At 53.1% G+C, this 12467-nt stretch overlaps 1 protein-coding gene across 10 annotated transcripts in view; it reads left to right on the forward strand.

Moving 5' to 3' along the window:
• Positions 1 to 12467, forward strand: part of FARS2 (phenylalanyl-tRNA synthetase 2, mitochondrial) — a 369093-nt gene that overhangs the window by 11520 nt on the left and 345106 nt on the right. For 8 of the 10 annotated variants that reach the window (XM_047794436.1, XM_047794437.1, XM_047794435.1 and 5 more), the window contains exon 2: positions 6558 to 6643. The exons of the other annotated variants lie outside the window; for them this stretch is intronic. The gene's annotated coding sequence lies outside the window, so the exon portion shown is untranslated. The remainder of the gene's footprint in view (positions 1 to 6557; positions 6644 to 12467) is intronic. 10 annotated transcript variants of the gene reach the window in all.

Raw genomic sequence — 12467 nt, forward strand, 5'->3', positions numbered from 1 at the left:
GGCACCCGTGCAGGCTCTTTGGTTTCCCTTCCATCTGTCTGCTGAAGGCTGGGGCATTCTGTCCCCTGTGCCCTGTCTACGGAGTGTTCTGTCCCCTGTGCCCTGACCACAGCTGCGTCTCCAGGGGAGGCTCCTCTGCCAGGCGGCTGGAAGCCCAGCAGCTGTATCTGCTGCTCCCAGTCCGAGTGGGTTGGCTGCCCTCGGTGGGGACACAGACCCCTGCTGTCAGATAGGGACTGCCCACGTGTGATGAGGGCATCACCCGGTCCTCGCAGACGTGGCCTGGCAGAGCCCGGGCAGATACCCTGCCCAGAAATGCAGAAACCCCCCTCAGCCCCTTGTTCCTCTGCAGAGAAGTGACCAAGCTGATTGCGCTGCCTGTACCTGCCGGCAAGGAAGCTGGTCCTTTAAGAAATGAAATGACAGGAAAGCAGGTGATTTGGGGGAGGAGGGGAGTGGCCTAGGGTGTGGGCTGTCGTCTCACGTCCCCCAGGGAATAGATTTGGGTGTCAGTTCAGTGCTTTGGCTGGTGCTTCTGGTTTAATGAGGCAGCTGCCGAGTGGAAGGAAGGGCCGTTTCTGGAGCGTGCCTGTGCCCAGCGCCTCCCGCCGAGCACTGCGTCCCTTCCCTCTGTTTGGAGGCGGGTCCTGTCTTTTCCGGTGGCTGAGTTTCTAATCTCGGTGTAAGTGTCACTTCCTCAGACCATCCTTCCCGGTTTCTCGTCATCTACAAATCAGGTCTCCATTTGTATATTTTAGGTTTCTGTTTACCTCCTACCTAAATTCTTAGTGTCACTCACTGCCAGGCCTGACAGCCAGCAACGGGCCTGTCCCATAGCAGGGGCTCAGCAAACGCGAGTTGAACGAATGAAGGAAACTGGGTGATGGCTTAGGAATAGGGCACTTTGTACCTAGAGCAGCTCGGCCCCGTAGGCTTTCGGGGTGATGCGGTGTTTAGATCCAGGCAGTGTCGCGGCCGCCGTCCACACGGGGCTCTTGGGCACTTGAACCGTGGCTGGTGCAGCTGAGGAACGGGATTTTTTTACTTTAATTAACTTACACTTAAGTGGCCGCATGTGATCAGTGGCTACTGTACTAAACACGCAGATCCGGAGTACGTGTCATTACCGTCTGACATTTAGAAGTATGACCGCTGAATACTAACCCTTTAGACACAGGTAATTTCTGCAGTGGAAAAGGCCTTTCAGAGCAGTGCCGTGGGTCCAGCTCATTTTACAGCGCAGGAGGTGTGTTCTGTGGTCTGCTGGAGCAGCACAGGAAGAAGGGTCTTGCGTCCTCAGTGACATTCTGTGATTTAGGATTATCATTGCATTTTCTTTCCATTCTTTATTTTTTGTTATTTTAATTGTGTTGTCCAATAGGCTGGAGTCCTTCTGGGTTTTAACTTGGGCGAGGACCCCTCTGGGAACACTGGCAGAGTTTCTTGCATTCCGGCCTCTGCAGCTTCCTGTGCTTGGCTGACCATGCTCAGCAGCTGCTTATGCAGTAGTTGCCTCCTAACTGCATGGCGTGGACCTGACCTTGGAGGCCAGAGGCTTTTCAGGTGAACAGGAGGATTAAAAAGGAGTTCCCATTGTGGCTCAGCAGTAATGAACCCAGCTAGAATCCATGAGGATGCGGGTTGGACCCTGGCCTCGCTCAGTGGGTTAAGGATCCAGCGTTGCCATGAGCTGTGGTGTAGGTCGCAGACGCGGCTCGGATCGGGCGTGGCTGTGACTATGGCGTAGGCTGGCAGATACAGCTCCAGTTTGGCCCTAGGCTGGGAACCCCCATAGGCCACAGGTGTGGCCCTAAAAAGACCAAAAAGAAAGAAAGAAAAAAGAATTAGCAGATTAAACTTTAATAATGTATTAGTACTTTCCAAGTGAAGGTGGGATTAAAAAAAGAATTACCGTGGGAACTTTAATAATTACTATACTAGGTCATCAGATTTAACCTGCTGATGTATCATCTTAGGTCTTGAAACTAGGAATAAAAAGAACCAGTAGTTACATCTTTTACTGTAGCAAAAATAAAATGTTAAAAGTGTTCCCAGACCGCACCGACTGGACATCCGGTCCTCACTGTCCCTCCCCCAGCCCCTGGGAACCACTCTTTGCTTTCTGTCTCTGTCAATTGGACGATGAATTTTAAAATATGTTTCCATAGTCATTGTCCAGACTAATATGTAATATGCTGATATCTACGTGTCTGCGGGAATTACCTCTTTTAAAATGACCTTGACCTTATTAAATGCATAATTGCCTGCCTTTGGGAAACGGCAGACTGGAAATCATCCGATTTCGCCGCTGCTCCCAGCCATCACTAACCTTACCTGCTTACCTGCAAAAGACCACTTCTTTCATTTAAAACAGCAATAACTCTACAAGATCACTTTAAGTGACAGGTGGTAAGATGGACTTTCTTGCCTCTATGTTGTCATGTGCTTGGGGTTCCCAACTTTTTACCCGTCTCCATTGAGCCAGAAGAGAATCAGAAACGTTAAAAAGAAGCAGAAAGTTCATCTTTTTAATACTGCCTCCCTCAGTATAACCCACCATGAACACGGGCCAGGATGAGCCCGCCTGAACTTAGGACTCGGGATGGCTTTTTTTTTTTTTTTTTTTTGTATTTTTTGCTATTTCTTTGGGCCGCTCCTGCGGCATATGGAGGTTCCCAGGCTAGGGGTCGAATCGGAGCTGCAGCCCCCGGCCTACGCCAGAGCCACAGCAACTCGGGATCCGAGCCACATCTGCAACCTACACCACAGCTCACGGCAACGCTGGATCGTTAACCCACTGAGCAAGGGCAGGGATCGAACCTGCGACCTCATGGTTCCTAGTCGGATTCGTTAACCACTGCGCCACGATGGGAACTCCCGGGATGGCTTTTTAGTCACTTCAGGAGCAGTAGAAATTTGGGGGCTTTGGAGGGAAGCGTCACCTTCACCAGGACCTGCTCTTTATTGCTGCAGCCTCGTCACTGTTCCAAGAAGCCTGGGGAACAAAGCAGAGGTCTGGTGGCAGTGAGGGAGCCGCTTCCTGCTGGCCCATCCAGCCGCCTGGAGGGACTGCTTTGCAGTTCCAGCCTGCGTGGCCATCGGGGCGGTTTCCTGAGGTCTGGGCATGTACGGTGGGTGCCTTGGGCCATAGACCGTGCTTTCTGGTGCCTGTGGAGCAGGGAGACTGACCCAAACAGGTCGTTCTAAGGGGCGCTCGGGGGCTGGGCTCGGTGGCGGTGGGGTGGGGACAACTGTATCTAGTCCTTGGGAGCAGCTCCCATCAGCCCCCATGTGGGTGGAGGCGGGAGGGGGCTGGGGGCACCTTGAGTCAACAGGCCAAGGGCACTCCTCTAGGCTTCTGGAAGCTCAGCAGATTTGGGCTTGAAGGTTCGTCTGGGCCCCATCCAGCAGGAGAATCGGAGGAGGTAATGATTTTCAGTGGAAAGTGGCTGAAGCCTTTCAGTTTTCCCGGTGGAAGACCCTGGGGGTCTCTCAGCTGTGCTGCTGGCAGTGGGGATGGGAGAGAGGCCCACAGGCCCGTGTTGGAGGCCAGAACCCGCTGATCCTGTGGTTTTCTCCTTTGATCGTGGGGTCGGTTAGAGGACTGGATTTCCTACCTTGGTCCATCCTGGCATTCTGTGTGGCGGCCACCTGCTACCCCTCTGGCCTCGTATCGTGCTCTCTCGGTGGTTTCTGGGTTCTCTTTGTGTGTGTTTTATTTGGGGTTCTGACGTATAGGAATATGCACCTGTCTTCTCAGAGATGGAGCACATTCTAGGGAGGGAGACCCATCACCTCCTTTGAGGTCTCTGTCCTCCTCCGTGATGCGCAGGCACTTCTCGCCCGCGCCGTGTCTTCACCCGCCTTCCTGTCCTGCTGCCCCTTCTCAGCTTCCGTGATGCCAGGGCCTGGGCTCTCCTCGCCCCGATGGATTCTTTCCCCATGGGGCCCCTGTCGGTCTCCCAGAGCCTCCCTCCTTGACCTGCTTCTCCCAGAGTGATGTCATCCTGAGGTGGCTGTCACCGAACATGTCCCCTGCACCTCCTGCCGGCCCCTCAGACGCAGTGTGTCTAGTCTCATTCTTTGTCGCACCCGAGTCAGCTTTTCCACTTGATGTGCCTCTTCTGTCTCTTGTCACACCTGTGGTTTTCTGTCTGGTCCCGCCTGCCTCCTGTGTTGAGCACCTGCTGTGTGCCAGGCCCTGAGAAGCTGGGGACAGGGACGGGGACGAGGGGGCTGGCAGCAGATGCAGGTGCCTTTTCAAGCCGGAAAGACGGCTGGCGGCGCATTTAAGACTGAGTGTGAGGCGGAGGCGAGGGCCGGAGGGGTTACGACTTGGTCCTTAGATCTCTGCAGAAAGGAAAGTTACTTAAAAGCAAAAGGGAGCCATGTGATTTTTGTCATGAAGAAACCAGATTCACGGCATAGAAACCTGGATGATTTTTAAGTCTCTAAACCCCAGTGGAGGAAACGTTATTACTTAATCATATCCTAGACATTCACTTTTATTTAAAGACTCTTGGTAGAAAACAAATTAGAAACTCCAGATACGGCTTTTTCTTCTACCAGAGGGTTTGGTCAGATTATATCCCTCTCATTGGCGTTTTAGAGCTTGAGGACGACAGAACTGTTACACGTGAATTTTTAGAGCCAGGTTTGACCTCGGCGAAGTTGTGGAGGCTGAAGGTCAAGAGTATGATTGATTGGGTGATTAGAATTCCTGTTAAAACAAATTAGAGGTGATAGCTTTGCCGTGGGCGAAAAGTGCTGCAAGGAAACGAATCTCATCAGCATATGAAACTTCTTGGATCATCAAAAAAGGGTGTAATGTTTAAAATATAAACACACACACACACACACACACACACACACACACACACGAGACATGACCTGCATAGGAATTCCTATTTGTGCTGTTTTACAAAGTTTTTCTGTTAAATAATGTACAGGCACTAGATTGGGTTTGTATTTTATTTTTTAATTTCGTGGCGGGTACCTTAAATGTTAAGTGTATTTATCAGTTCAGTTTATCCACTTTCTGTACGTGTCTTTAAATGTGGGGGGACCAGCTAAGTGATTGGGTTTGTGGTCAGGCCTTTGTGTTGGGATCCCTGGCTTCGGAGGACCAGTGCTTGGGAAGGGATGGGAAGGGAGGAGCCAGGGGCCCAGAATGGAGGAGGATGGGGCGGTGAGGCGGCTTCCAGTGTCTTGGAGAGCAGGGTGAGTTGATGGTCTGCAGAGAACTGCAGTCCTCAGAGGTCCCGTCGTGGCTCAGCGGTAATGAACCCAGCTAGTATCTATGAGGATGCAGGTTTGACCCCTGGCCTCGCCCAGTGGGTTGGGGATCCGGTGTTGATGTGAGCTGTGGTGTAGGTTGCAGACGTGGCTCGGATCCTACATGGCTGTGGTGTAGGCCGGCGCCTATGGCTCTGATTAGACCCCTAGCCTGGGAACCTCCATATGTCGCAGGTGTGGCCCTAAAAAGCAAAAAAAAAAAAAAAAAAAGAAAGAAAGAAAGAAAGAAAGATCATTTAGACTGGAAGGAAGCCCGGAGCTGGAACTGTCTCCTCACAGAGGGCGCACAGCTCCAGAGGAGGTCAGAGTGAGAATCCGTGTCTGCCGAGCGTGCTGGCGGCGCCCGGAGGGGGGTCCCAGAGGCAGGATGATAGATGCAAACTATTCCACTTGGAATAACTAAGCCGTGAGGCCCTACTGTACAGCACAGGGAACTCTAGCCCCTCTCTTGGGATAGACCAAGAGGGAAGAAATAGGTGTGTATATATATGTAACTGGGTCACTATGTTGTACAGCAGAAATTGGCACAACACTGTAAGTCAAATATACTCTAATAAAAAATTAGAAAAGAACGAACAGCAACAGCAAAAAGGGCAGTAGCTGGTGTTTATAGAGGGCTTTCTCTGTGCGGGCCGCTCTCTAAACACCCCGTGTATCCCATCCTTACAGCACCCCTGGGAGGTGGGGGCTATTCTTTATTTCCCTTTTTTGATTGTGGTAAAATGCCCAAGACGTAAGAATCGCTGTCCTAACTACCTGTGAGCGTTCAGTTCGGTGGCATCAAGTCCATTCACTTTGTTGTGAAACCATCCCCGCCACTCCGAGCTTTTTCATTTTCCCAAACGGCAGCTCTGTCCCATTAAACACTCACTCCCCCAGCCCCTGGCACGCACCATTCTCTCTGTTCCTCTGGGTTTGGCTACTCTGCGAAGCTCACAGACACGAGGTCTTTCCGTGTTTTGGCTTTGTCATGACCACGTGTTTCTCTTGGCGCGGCGTCTTCAAGCTTCCTCCGGGTGGTCGCCTGTGTCAGAACCTCCTTCCTGTTGAAGGCTGAGTGGTTCATCCTCGTGTGCAGCTGCCACACTGCATCCATTGTTACCAGGAGCGACACTCGGGGGGCTTCCGGCTTCTGGCCCTTGTGAATGTGCCGCTGAGAACGTGGGTGCAGATACCTGCCAGCGGCTGCTCTCGGCTCCGAGGCGTGGTTCTGGACGTGGAGTTGCTGGATCTTATGGGAATTCTGTGTTTAACATTTGTAGGAGCCGCCAGACTGTTTTCTGCAGCAGCTGCACCATTTTACATTCCCACCAGCCGTGCGCCAGGGTTCCAGTGGCTCCAGGTTAAGGTAAGTCAGTCCTGGTTTTGTTTCAGTGTCGCAGAGGAGGGGACATGGAGCCCAGCCGCGTGCGCACACAGCGCTCACGCAGACCCGGATCTGAGCCCGACAGTCCGACCGCAGGACCTCTGGTGTAAAGGCAGGACGAGGCGCCAGAGGTTCAGAGGCACGGAGCGTGGGGTCAGACCCAGCTGCCTGCCTTCCCTGCTCATGTTGTGAAGCATCCTAGATTTAGTGGTTGGTTTTCCTTCTTTCTTTTTCTTGAGGGGATAAAAGTGCTCTTTAAAAGAATTCCGTATTTCATAGAAAGATATTGTAATTTGAATATCTGTTTCTTTCCCCACCTTTCTAAATTTATGCCTGAAAATGTTCTGCTATTTAAAATATCTTTTAAGATGTATGCAGGGTGTTTGATTTTCTTTTTATTTAACTTCCAATTTTGCCTTTAAATGTGTTGAATAAATACGAATTGATTCTGCTGCAGTTTTGTGTATGTCTCTGCCCTGCCAGTCCCTGCCAGAAGTTTGCTTTCAGAGAAAACCAACAGAACTATCTAAGCCGGATTTGAATTGGGGGGAACTTGGCGGGTATCCATGATAAACACTGAAGACTTAAAAAATCAGATAAAATGAATTTCCCATCTTTATCAACAGAGGAGCAACGGCTAGGAAATCTACTCCTTTCTTTAACCCTTGTGTGTGTTTTGCTAAGACGGTTTGCCTGTCCCTCAAAAAGAGGTCGCGGGTGGCTTTGTGGCATCCGAGAAGGACGCAGTGCCCAGGTATGCTGGCTCACCTGGACTTATGTGTCAGCCACAGGTCCCAGCCCGTTTGCAGAGCCCCTGATGCTGCTGCCAGGGAGGTGCCCCCTGCGCATGCAGACGAGGTCCCCCTAGACCCTGCTTGTCTGGGCAGGCCCTCTGTGGGGTGACCCATCTATGTTGCATTTAAGGTGGGGCCCGTGGGTGCATGGGCCCGAGCCCCTCCCAGGGTTGGGGGTAAGCGGCTTGTTCCAACCCCCTCACGGCTGGGTGTGGGTTGTAGGCACAGATCCAGGTCGTGCTCGGATGGGCTCTGATCTGGACGGTGTCTTTAGCATAAGCTCTCACTCAGGGTTTGCCTCCTTGGCTGTGCACTGCAGGCCACCTCCAGAGATTCTGCTGTCACTGGCCAGCTGTGTGCCTTGGCCACTGGGACTTTTAAAAAGCTCCACAGGGGTTCCCTGGTGGCTCGGCCGGTTAAGGATCCAGCATGGTCACTGCTGCGGCTTGGGTTCAGTCCCTGGCCTGGGGAGCTTCCATGTGCTGTGGGCACAGCCAGAAACAAAGCGAAACAGAGAACTCTCCCCTCTAAAGAACTCTCCCCTCTAAAGCTTCTTCTGAAGTTGGGGTCGCAGTCGGGGAATGGTGCTCTCCCTTCCCCTGCGCCCTTGTTCTCTGGGCTCTGATGCAGGTTTTCCCCGCCACCAACGGTACGGAAATGTCTTTCCTCAGAGGGTCCTTGTTCGCAGTGGTTGCCGGAACGTATTCCGCACGTGCACAAGGACTCGCTTCTGTTTCGTTTGTGCCGGAGGATGATTCTCCCAGCTCTCTAGTCAGGTGACCTAGCGCTGGCGGCCGGAGGTCTCCTTGCCCCGCGGAGCCTTGGGTTCAGGGCCGCAGAGGAGGATGGGACCTGCCTGCATTTCCCTCTTTGAACCCTTCTGCGGCCTGGCGGCATGGGTGCCCAGTTTGTAGATGAACTGAGCCTCGGGGAGAGTAAGACATTTCCCCAAAGTCAACAGAGAGGAGGGGAACAGAATTTGAATTTTCAGTCAGTTTTGTCTGCTTTTGGAACCGTTTCTCAGCTGGTCTTTGCTCTGCGGCCTCCCTGGGCAGGGACTCCAGGCAGAGGTTAGAACTTGGTCACCAGCCCTGCAGGGTTAAGAGGTGCTTGGCCGCAGAATGAGCAGCAACGCAGAGAAGCTCAGGGGCCCTCAGGGCTGGCCAGGAGCTCCCTAGGTCCCCTGCACAGGCTGGCCGCCAGCTGCGCTCAGGGGGAGCCTGCAGGGGGCTGGGGTGGCGTGGCCCCAGGTTGAAATCGTGTCCACCTGCTGACGGCTGTTTGTTAGGAGGGAACACTCGCTCCTCCTGCCCTGCGTCCTGCAGCCCCGGTCAGCCCTGCGGCGGCCCGGCCGGCCCTCGCCTGGCGCTGGCTCTCAGACCTCCGCGTGCGGCAGCCTCCGGTGGTGGTAGGGGTGCCGCGCGCCCTCTGCTTCACCAGAAGTGACAGGTGGTTTATGCTCTCCTCCCCCACACTTGACGATTATTGCTTTTCTTGGTACCAACATCCCGCATTGCTCCAGATGTGAAAACCTGAGCTTATTTACCTTAAGTGAATTATTGAACAGCCCCGCACGACCCTATATAAACCGTGTAAACAGATAACTAAGCCAGCGGCGCGTGCCGTGTGCCTGGGGAATTCTCGGCCTCAGGATGCTCGTTATGGAGGGGATTGACTGGGGTTGGCAGATGGGCACTGCTCTTAACTCCCTAGGGACAGGAGCTCGGCCCCGCCAGGTGGCCCACCTGCTGCGAGTCTGCCTGTGCACCTGCCTCCCCTGGGCCCAGGCGTGTGGAGCGCCCTGTTCCTCCCCCGGGTTAGGTAGCGGCCCCTTTCCTCTGTCCTCATCATCGAAGACCTGCAGCCATAGGCCTTGAGTGATAGGAGCATCAGAGCCGTGTTACCAAACGCGAAGACGTGGACTCGGGAACAAGCCCGCCCTCCGCTGTCCTGAAGCGATGATCATCAGTTTGAAAACTTCGCTGCGGTGTTTTTACCTGTCGTGCTGCGTCCGCGTTTCCCCTTATGCTGTGTCTCCACCATCACCGTGTTCATGGCTGTGTGATGTTCTGTTGTGATCCTAAAGTAGTAAGTAACTCTGTGGGTGACGTGTACTTTGCTTCCAGCTTTGCACACTTAATAACAACCAGAAGATGGAGCTTTTTTTTTTTTAGGGCTGCACCGGCGGCACATGGAGGCTCCCAGGCTAGGGGCCCAATCGGAGCTACAGCTGCCGGCCTCCACCACAGCCACAGCAATGCAGGATTCGAGCTGAGTCTGCGACCTACACCACAGCTCATGGCAACGCCAGATCCTTAACCCACTGAGCAAGGCCAGGGATCGAATCTGTGTCCTCATGGGTACTAGTCAGATTCGTGTCCACTGCACTGCAACGGGATATATCTTTGTGCATGCAGCTATTTCCATATTTTGAATTAGTTTCTTATGATAGCATCTCTAGTGGTATTTCTGCGTCAAAGAGCATGAGCAGTTTTATGGCTTCTAAAACACGTTGCCAGATCGCTTTCTAGAGGAGCAGAACCAGTTTGCCATGTGCTGTCACCAAGTCATCTGGTTCCCAGGTGGCCAGAGGGTGTTAGGGACGCAGCCTGTCACAGCAGGAGAAGAGGGGCGTGTGTGTGTGTGTGTGTGCACGCGTGTGTGCCCGTGTGTCAGGCATGCACATGTGCATATGTGCTAATACTAAGCCTCAGTGACACTGTGCATGCATCGTTCTTAGTAGGAATAGACCAGGTGTCTGACAGCAGAGTAAGTCATCTGGTTCAGATTTTAATGTAGCCGCGTGCTAGACATGGAATAACGCAAGTATACATATTTCCTGTTGCCCTGGAATTTGAAATCTGGTGGGTGTTTTTGGCCGTGCCTGCAGCATGTGGAAGTTCCCGGGCCAGGGCTTGCACCTGAGACACCGCAGTGACCAGAGCCACAGCAGTGACAACACCGGATTCTTAACCCATTGAACTACCAGGGAACTCTGAAATTTGTGACGGTCGGCAAAGGTGAATTGAGAAGTGTATTGAGCCACTGTGAGGAGGGTCTGAGGGGCCCCTGCTGTTCGGGAATACCTGATGCTTTGGCGGCGAAGGTGGGAGTTGGAGGAGGTTCGGGGAGGGCCTCAGAGCACGCCCAAGCTGGCAGCAGAAATGCCGTCACCTGGTAAACAGTGATCTTTAGGCTGCTGCGTGGAGGGCCGTGTTGAGGGGGGGTTTGAGGTCCTATCTCGGCTCAGCGGAAAGGTGGTGCGATGAGTTAGCAGGTTGCTCTAGACCTCTGTCGTGGTGACTTTCTTCAGTTCTTTATCTTTCCCATTGGGTTGTAAACATTAATTGCATTAAAATAGGGATTGGAGCTTTTAAAGGGACTAATTTTTCTGTCTGTCCCCTAAAGTGTCTGCACATGGTTTTGTATATTATGTATTTGAGTGACGGTTTTGTGCTTTCTTTTTTTTTTCCCGTTTTATTTGTCTTTTTAGGGCTGTACCTGTGGCATATGGAGGTTCCCAGGCTAGGGGTCCAATCGGAGCTGCAGCTGCAGGCCTATACCACAGCCACAGCAACGCCAGATCCAAACCTCATCTTCAACCTGCATTACAGCTCACGGCAACACTGGATCCTTAACCCACTGAGCGAGGCCAGGGATCAAACCCACATCCTCATGGATACTAGCTGAGCCGTGACAGGAACTCTGGCTTTGTGCTTTCTGATTGAATGATGAGTGTGTGAGCGAATGAGTGAGGGAAGTTAATGCTTCATCCTCACGGATCCAGGAGTTGTATCACAGCCCTGCGGTCAGGTAGCGGGTTGCACCTGTAAAACCGGTAATAGGTGTTCTCAGGGGTAAAGGAAGCAGCAGTGTGAGCTGAGAAATTCTGGAAATGTAATGCTGGAAAAGACCTTTGACTGACCTGTTTATCCCGCCCGAGTCATCTAATGGGACCTCTGGGTCCACAGATGGGAAACCGAGCCATTAAGGCTGCATGTCTTCCCCAAGGTCACTGAGAGAGTGAACGGCGGCTGGGACCATGGGTGCTTTCCCTGGGCTGTGTTGGGAGGACCTTGGGTGCCTCCTCCATCCCCCGCGCCCTCAGCCACTGGGCCTTTGGAGTTTTCTTTGCCACATGCCCGTGTTTTTCTCCCTTGGAGCCGCAGAAGAATGTGTTTGGAGAGCATACCTTGATGCGATAGTCAGACGAGGCCCCGAGCAGCGAAGGCCCAGAGATCGTCTCCAGAGCCAGGCGACAGCGCGGGCTCAAAATTCAGTTCCCCACCACATTGCGGCTTTGCAGTATCTCTGAGCTTGAAGGTAAATTCTTCTTAAAGTTCGAGGGCGGAACGTTCCATGCTAGTTGTGGTCCATGATGTGAGTGTGCATTTGCCACAGTTGTGATCCTTAAAACTCTCATCAGGATCCGTGTGCGCAGAGCAGAGGTTTAAGGTTGTCAGAGGGCGTTAACTTCGGCCGCTGGACCTCAGCGCTGCGGGGACTGTGCTGCTGCCCTCCCCCACCCCCATGGGACAGGCAGCCCGGGTTGTGACATTGAAAGTCTGAGGCTCAGGGCTGTCCTAGGGAGGAGCACGTGTGGTGGAGGTCTAAGGAGACAAGGCGGGAAGGTCCTCAGGCCGCCGGTCCCTCCGCAGCCGGTGCGTCTGCCCGGGACGTGAACGACCTGTGGGGGCCTGGCCCCTGGAAAGTGACGTTCACCTCACAAGCTGTCCCTAGGCTTGGCTCCTGGGCAGTCCGGCTTGGAATGTATGGGTATTTACTTTTCAAGATGGCTTTCCCCCTGTTTCTCTAACTTTGCAGAAGGAACATTTGTTCTTGGAATGACTGATCGGCTACTTTCTGCTCGTTCTAGAGCGTTTAAACCTGGCCTGGTGTGCGACCCGCTTTCATCCCGGGAAAGCACACGGATAATCCAGTGAGTGGACTAGTGGACGGGATGCCTTTCCTCTACATCCTCGCTAAACTCGCCCCATCCCCTGTCCCTGCAG

This window comes from Phacochoerus africanus, chromosome 9, assembly GCF_016906955.1.
Source record: "Phacochoerus africanus isolate WHEZ1 chromosome 9, ROS_Pafr_v1, whole genome shotgun sequence".
In the NCBI taxonomy this organism is placed as follows: Eukaryota; Metazoa; Chordata; class Mammalia; order Artiodactyla; family Suidae; genus Phacochoerus; species Phacochoerus africanus.